We start from the raw sequence: 8,435 nt of genomic DNA on the forward strand, positions 1-8,435 counted from the left end.
TATTAAAAATTAGATCAAACAGTTCTAGCAAAGATAGAATCTGACTTAAGGAGAATACAGATTAGAAGGAAGAAAAATAGCTTGTAATCTATGCACAGCAGTTTGAAGATTATTTTGTATCTTATTGGAAAATACTCAAGGGCTCTCATCATTGGAATAATAGGAATTATTTAGGTGGCAGGGTAAAATAGAAAAACTTTGGACAGGAAAGTAATTGGGAATGATCTGAATGAACAAGATATGATTAAGATCTAGAAGTGGGTGAGGGAAGAGAGAATGGCTAATGGGTTTGAGACAATACATAAGAAAAACCACAAAGCAGGATATAGGAGTAACTGTTACAGCTATGAGGGGAAAGATATTCTAGCAGTTGTGATCAAGGAATACTACAAAGTCATACAATATGTGAAGCCATTAAGATTTCTATTTGTAGAGTTAGAATCTCCTTCTCTAGATTTTTAAGTTTAGTCTAATGTCAGCGAAACAGGGAGAAATAGTGTTTTAAGGGCAGGCTTACAAAGACAGGCCAGGAGGCAAGTTGTCTGGACTTCATCTGCACGTGCTTTAACCTGGTCCCTGACTCACCTGTACTCCTTGGGTACAAGGTTGTTGGTGACAATCATATAAACACTATGGAAAGTAGTTGTCTGGACTTCATCTGCAGGTGCTTTAACCTGGTCCCTGACTCACCTGTACTCCTTGGGTACAAGGTTGTTGGTGACAATCATATAAACACTATGGAAAGTAGCATTATTTATTATATTTGGTGATACACTGGGATTCTTTAATAAAGGTGGAAGTGTAGAGAGAAGATCTTATGAATTGTATAATTGAATTGTCAATTGAAAACCTATGGCCTATAGAAAAGGATAAAAGGTGAGACATCCAGTAGGCAGAAAGATTCTGGGATAGAGGCAGACATAGGAGGAGTAGCAGGGGAATATATGAGTAGCATAGACACATGTACTTGAACAGGGGCAATCAGCCATGTGACAGAATGTAGATTAGTATAAATGGGTTATCTAAAATTATTAGCTCACCAGGGAATGAGCCTACAAATATGGCCTAGGTATTTGTAAATATATTTTGAGTCTGAGTCATTATTCCCAGGAATGGGAGCTGGGAGGAAAGATTAGTGGTATAGGACCCAAATCATTTTCTATTTGACAGTGTTCTGCTAATGAATAGAGTATGAGTCCCCTGACCAAACCATCTACCCTGACAAAGAGAGAACCATGTGTAGTTTAGGATGGTAAAGGGGAGGTGAAGGGGATCACATGATAGAGCAGGAATAAATAGTGAGAGGAATAAGGACTGCCAGTGAGCACCCAAGAGAGTTGATTTGGGCAGCCTATTACTGAGGAGAGAGACAGGGAGACCAAAAAGGCCAGAGAGGAGAAGAGGGAGAGGCTGTGGATTGAAAGTGTCCTTATCTTAGGAGATTTTTTTTTTTTTCTCTGTAGGGCAAATCTTGGCCACCTGTGACTTGAAGGGCTGGAAATGGCTTTTATAGCTCTCAGAGTAGTCTGGAGGATAGAGCCTAGACACTCCTGTCTTGAGGGGCTTACAATAGGTCTAGCTGGGTGCAATAAGAGTCTAGTAAATGCCTATAAAAGACAATGATTTCTTCCCTTGTCACAAGTCTCACTTAACTTGTACCAGTCTATTATGACACTATATGGCCATCTTTCTTCTGTGAACATATTAAAACATTGATATAAAGGTGATATTTTCTTAGTTGTGATGCTGGACCTCAGACTCTGTAAACTCTCAGGCCCCAGGCCAGGTACTGACAACAATGGGAGCATCAAACTCTGTCTTCCTTTTTGCTTTGCTTCCTGTTTGCTTATCAACCAATGATGCGTTAGGAGACCCTAACTCACTCCATTTTAGAACAGGCGATCATATTTGGCATTAAGCTTCTGTTTCCCAAAGAAGCAAGCAAGGCTTCTTGAAGAAAACCACAGACCAATCAATTAGCAATAACCAGAGGCCATTAATCAGCAACAGCCCTGACATCTTGCTGAGGGAGATAGCTAGTTCAAGGACGAGGCAGTTCCTAGAATTTCTCTAAGGCCTGACCAAAAGTGTTAAAACTAATATAGCAACAAATTAAAAATGTACTAATGTAACTGCTATTTACATAGCCAATCATACTAAAAATGACCTAACCATCCCTAAAATTCCCCTAGCTGCTCTTAAAAGGAGCCTGTGGGCTTATGTGGCTATCACCATTTTGTATGAATGGCTAACCTCCACATGCTAGTTGGCTCTGCACAATAAACACTCTTTGCTTTTGGATACCATTTAAGTCTGGGATCTTCCTTCAGTGACTCTTGGACCCTTACAGCATCATCACTCTGACCACTCAAGCTGCTTCCAGTTTCTATCTGTAGTTGCCTTGGCAGGAGTAGCTAACATCTGTCCAACATCCCAAGAGCTCTTCTTCTAACATCCTGTGTTCCAGTTATTCCATCTTCTTTGCTGTCAGAAGTGGTGATCTTTCCTTCATGTACTTATGTTTTCTGTGTTACTCCAGGTACTGCCTTTCTTCTTTCTAGTCTGAAGAAAATTCACATGGGCAGTAAAGACTTAGTATAAAGTAGCACTGAAAGAAAGGAAAAAGAAAAAGGGAACAAAGAAATGCTCTGGAAAGTAGGTACTGGATTTAGGGCCAGAGACTCTCCCTCTACCATTAAGTGTTATAATATGGTACAACTAACTCAGCTTCTTAATGATACATTACTAGAGAATCAAATAATAAGAATTCAGAAGTTTTTTTGAAGAGTGTGTGATATAAATGACATAAATGGCTGCACACAATGTGTCACCACCTTGTTTTCAGCTTTCCTAGTTATGTTTTAATTAGTTTATGCAGTTCTCACAGAAAATTTAGTAAAATAACATAAAACTAGGTGTATATACAGCTCCTTCAAGAAATGAGTTCTGAAATGAAAATTCTAGCACTAGGTATGCTTTACTCTTTACCAGTGTATTGGTGACAAAACTTTCCCTAAGGAGATATAACACACATACACTTCTCACCCCAGGTAGGGAACCCAGAACAGACCAAAGCATGGATATCACCAAAGTCCAACTTGGTGAACTCATGAGTCCTATTGTGGCTACTTACCAGAATAGGGGTGAGGGGTTACTTATAGGAGCAGCAATGACTCAAAGACAGCTGTACCACCAGAGCCCACCTCAGTATGGGTGACAGCTCACAAAAGCTGAGAACCTGGAGCACACTGCGGGCAGATTAACAAGTTGGTTGATATCCTTTGTAAGTGACTCAGTTGGTCTAAGCCTTTTCCTACTCAGCTCAGCTGGCTTCAATTTCTTTCAGTCAGTTGGCCTAGTCTCAATCTTCATTGTAGATTGGCTTGTCTGAGAGTGACTCTCAGCAGCTTGGCTTGTTTACTCCAGCAGATAAGGGGCTGGGGAATCCGGTCAGTTTCAGGAACTTCCTGAGGCTATTCTGAATTATTTTGCTGCTTAAGGAGCTTCAAGTCAAGATGAAATGTTCTGATCTCTGAAGAAACTACTATGCAACAAGTTGTCCAGGCAGGCCCAATGCCCTGCAAACTCATTGCTTTCTAATGTCTATCAGAATTTGATGGTGTAATGGACTTACTACTGAACCCAAACCCAAGGAAAGATGATAAAATATCAAAAGTTTATTAACTGATGGTTGGTGGCACTTCTACTTGGGAAAGAAATGTGTACCATATGCAGAGACATCAGTATCATATAAATTTTGTTGCTGGGCAAGCAAGAACAAGCAGGCAGATTAAAAGGACGAATGCAAAGCAGTTAGTTTGAGCTAAGACCACAACAGTTTTTAAAAAGTATGAAATAACAGACATGGGTCCATATGAGACCAAGCTTGCACAACTTCAGATGTTATCCCCTTCCTTTGTGACTCAACTTTAGATGCTATCTTTTTCCTGTCATTGCACCTTCCTTACAGCACATTGAATCTAGGTCGAGAACGATTTAACCCTTGAGCTGATTTTTTTTTTTTTTTTTCTTTTGGAGAAGTTTCTCTCCTAGGGCACATTGATGGTAAGACCCTGTTGTTGAAGACCACATACTTCGGTCACAGGACATAGACAAATCAAACTGCAGGTGAGCTAGGTCCTTCTTCCCCACTGGATGGCAGTCACGATGTTAAAAGAGATCATACAGGGTAGTTGGGTAAAAAAGTCACCCATAGTCACAATCAACTACGAATTTTTTTTTTTTTTAGCCACAGTGATGACCTATAAAGCAAGATGTACTTTCTAATAATATTACGATTGGTATTGGGTTATCCAATTGCTTTCTTGTTGGATTTTAGGCCTACTCCATAGGAAGTAACTCAAACTTTGTGAGGTGTTTTTGGCTAAAGAAATCAGAGTTCCTAGGTAAGGAATGTAAGTTCCAAAGTTCTCAGGGAAATAGCTGCCCTGATATAGGTGTTGCAGCTCAGAGTGGAAAAGATACAGCTCTGCTCTGGTAGGGAAGGTTTTCCCAGTACAAGTGTTGCAGCTCTGAATAGAAAGGTATCTTGGTGTCCTGGAGCCAAAGAGTACTGTTAGGAAAAGTATTGTCCCCCAAGACCCCCTGAGGGACAAACAACATGGAATAAGAGACAAAGACAGGCGACAGAGGACTAGGGAGAAAGGAAAGGGAATGGGGGGTGGTGGTTATTTGTGCCAGAACACAAAGGACTGCCTCTAGATAGAGAAAAGACAGATATGGCACATAGCAAATGGCAGTTTATAAAGGTAAAATGGAGCCAGGCGTGGTGGTGAACGCCTTTAATCCCAGCACTCGGGAGGCAGAGGCAGGTGGATTTCTGAGTTCAAGGCCAGTTTGCTCTACAAAGTGAGTTCCAGGGCAGACAGGGCTATACAGAGAAACCCTGTCCAAAAAAAAAAAAAAAAAAAAAAAAAAAAAAAAAAAAAAAAGGTAAAATGTAAAATGGTGAGAAACCCTGCATTAGGAAGAGTTGTTTAATTTTAATTGGACATGTTAATTATGTGAGACAAAGGGGGCTTTAGTTGCTGAACTTTAATTCTTTGATAGCTGAACCCTAGGAGTCAGCCTTAGAAGGAAGAAGTGGTCAAATAAGGAAATAGACCTTGGTGGCTAACAGTTTTTAGCAAGACAGAGGGAAAGAGAGAGAAGGTAAAAGCCCACTTGTACTAGGCTCACCATGCTCAGGCTTGCTATGTTCCCCTCAAATACCACAAAGTCACACAGTAAAATCAACCTCACACCAAAGTCTTATTGGAAGAGACACAAGGTGGCTGCCTCTGTGCAGAGAAGCAGCAGAGAGGTGAGCAGGAGACAGGGTTTTGGGGGAGAGAAGTTTTCCAGGGTGGAGATTTCCAGGGTTTGGATGGCCAGATTTCAAACTGTGCCCAGGGATTGGTGTGTTTTGGTAATTTTTCAAACCGTTTATCCTGCAAGGAATGTATTATCATTGTTTTTTCTAAGCAGTCATTTTTATACCTAGATATGCTTCTTACTGTAGTGAGCAACAGTTACTGTAGACCTAATGCTAGGATAAGAGATTGCACTCAGAAACTCAGCTGCTGGGGTTATCTGCACAAGACCTGCACAACCGATGCTTTGCTCATGAAAATACGGGAAAAACCAACAAGACCCTACCTTTCCCTGAGGAACTATTGACAACTAACAGTTGCTGGGTAAGAGGTATTATTTTCTTCAGATATGTAGCCTCTGACTGCATTCCTCTACTCAAAATGGAACCAAAAAAAAAAAAATTGTATTAACCTTCATGGATTACACAAAAAAGAAGACAAGGAAGCAGGATGGGGATTTACTTGGAAGAAAGTTTTCAGTGGGCAAGGCATGAGAACAGAGAATAGGGGATATTCAGTATAAGAATACATATAGCTCTTAAACAATAAAAGTTAAATATATAAAAAATTTATAGCAAACATAGATATTATGTAGAATGTTTTGTGTCAGTAACATTTCCTGAGATTTTATGTCAAAAGATAAATAAAAATAGGTTTTAATATTTGTGAAATGTTTAATGTACTAGATTTAGTTCAAAGTGTATTACATTTATTGTCTTTCTTGGACTAAATATCTAGGATATTAATGCCATTATTATCACTTTATAAAAATGGAAATCGCCCTTCCAGTCGGCATCAGCTCTGGGTCACCCCAGGCGTGAACTCAGTGGATGGTCCCACAGTCCCCAGAGAACTCTCCATGCCATAGGCGCCCTAGCAGGCCCAGGATCTTAGGATCACTGGAGAGTGGAACACAACATCTGTTCCAAACGAATTGTGATGGGCCTGTGACAGGAGGAGCAAGCACACAGGAGCCCTGCTTGACTAGCAGCTTGGGTTCCTTTGGATTAGTGCTGTTATACCTTGATTTCAAATACCCCAGACAGCCCCATGGTCCCCTGGATCTTAGGATTTCAGGATCCCAGGATCCCAGGAGCTTGGTCACACCAGGATCTCAGGGTCTCAAAGGAAGCTTGACTGCTAAGAATTCTGACACACCAAGAATCTCAGGTTCACAGGAGCCCTGAATCACAGGATCACAGAGAAAGCTAGACTCTGAGGAGTCCTGAATCAACTAGAATTATAGGAAGGACAGGCTTGAATCAGATATATTGAGGGCAACAAGCACGTGAGATAATCAGATGGCAGGAGGCAAGCATAAGAACAGAAGCAACAGAAACCAAGGCTACTTGGCATCATCAGAAACAAACTCTTCCACCATGTAAGTCCTGGATACACCATCACACTGGAAAAGCAAGATATGGATCTCAAGTCACTTCTCATGATTATGATGGAGGGCTTTAATAAGGAAATAAATAACTCCCTTAAAGAAATAGAGAACACAGGTAAACAACTAGAAGCCCTTAAAGAGGAAACACAAAATACCTTAAAGAATTACAGGCAAACATTACCTAACAAGTGAAAGAATTGAAAAAAATCATCCAGGATATAAAAATGTAAGTAGAAACAATAAAGAAATCACAAAGGGAGACCACTCTGGAAATAGAAATCCTAGGAAGGAAGTCAGGAACCATAGATGCCAGCATCAGCAACAGAATTCAAGAGATGGAAGAGAGAATCTCAGGTGCAGAAGATACCATAGAAAACATGGACACAACAAATAAAGAAAATGCAAAATGCAAAAAGATCCTAACTCAAAACATCCAGGAAATCCAGGACACAATGAGAAGACTGAACCTAAGTATAATTGGTATAGATGAGAATGAAAACTTTCAACTTAAAAGGCCAGTAAATACCTTCAACAAAATTATAGAAGAAAACTTCCATAACCTAAAGAAAGAGATGCCCATGAACATACAAGAAGCCTATAAAACTCCAAATAGACTGTCCAGAAAAGAAATTCCTCCTCACACATAATAATCATAACAACAAATGCACTAAATAAAGATAGAATATTAAAAGCAGTAATAGAAAAATGTCAACTAACACATAAAGGCAGACCTATTAGAATTACACCGGACTTCACACCAGAGACTATGAAAGCCAGAAGATCCTGGGCAGATGGTATACAGAACCTAAGAGAACATAAATGCCAGCACAGGCTACTATACCCAGCAAAACTCTCAACTAACATAGATGAAGAAACCAAAGTATTCCATGACAAGACCAAATTCACACAATATCTTTCCGTGAATGCAGCCCTTCAACGAATAATAAAGGGAAAACTCCAACACAAGGAGGGAAACTATGCCCTAGAAAAAGCAAGAAAGTAATCCTTTAATAAACCTAAAAGAAGATAGTCACATGAACAGAATCCCAACTCTAACAACAAAAATGACAGGAAGCAACAATGACTTTTCCTTAATATCTCTTAATATCAATGGACACAATTCCCCAATAAAAAGACATAGACTAACAGACAGGCTACGTAAACAAGACCCAAAAGTTTGCTGCATACCCACCTCAGGGACAAAGACAGAAATTAACTGAGAGTAAAAGGCTGGAAAAGAAATTTCCAAGCAAATGGTCCAAAGAAATAAGCTGGAGTAGCCATTCTAATATTGAATAAAATTGACTTCCAACCCAAAGTTATAAAAAAGACTAGGAGGGTGTACTGGCTAGTTTTGTGTCAACTTGACACAGCTGGAGTTATCACAGAGAAAGGAGCTTCAGTTGAAAAAATGCCTCCATGAGATCCAACTGTGAGGCATTTTCTCAATTAGTGATCAAGGGGGAAAGGCCCCTAGTGGGTGGGACCATCTCTGGGCTGGTAGTCTTGGGTTCTATAAGAGAGCAGGCTGAGCAAGCCAGGTGAGGCAAGCCAGTAAGGAACATCCCTCCATGGCCTCTGTATCAGCTCCTGCTCCTTGCCCTGCTTGAGTTCCAGTCCTGACTTCCTTCAGTGATGAACAGCTGTATGGAAGTGTAACCTGAATAAACCCT

The sequence above is a fragment of the Mus caroli genome, chromosome 13 (genome assembly GCF_900094665.2).
Source record: "Mus caroli chromosome 13, CAROLI_EIJ_v1.1, whole genome shotgun sequence".
NCBI lineage: Eukaryota > Metazoa > Chordata > Mammalia > Rodentia > Muridae > Mus > Mus caroli.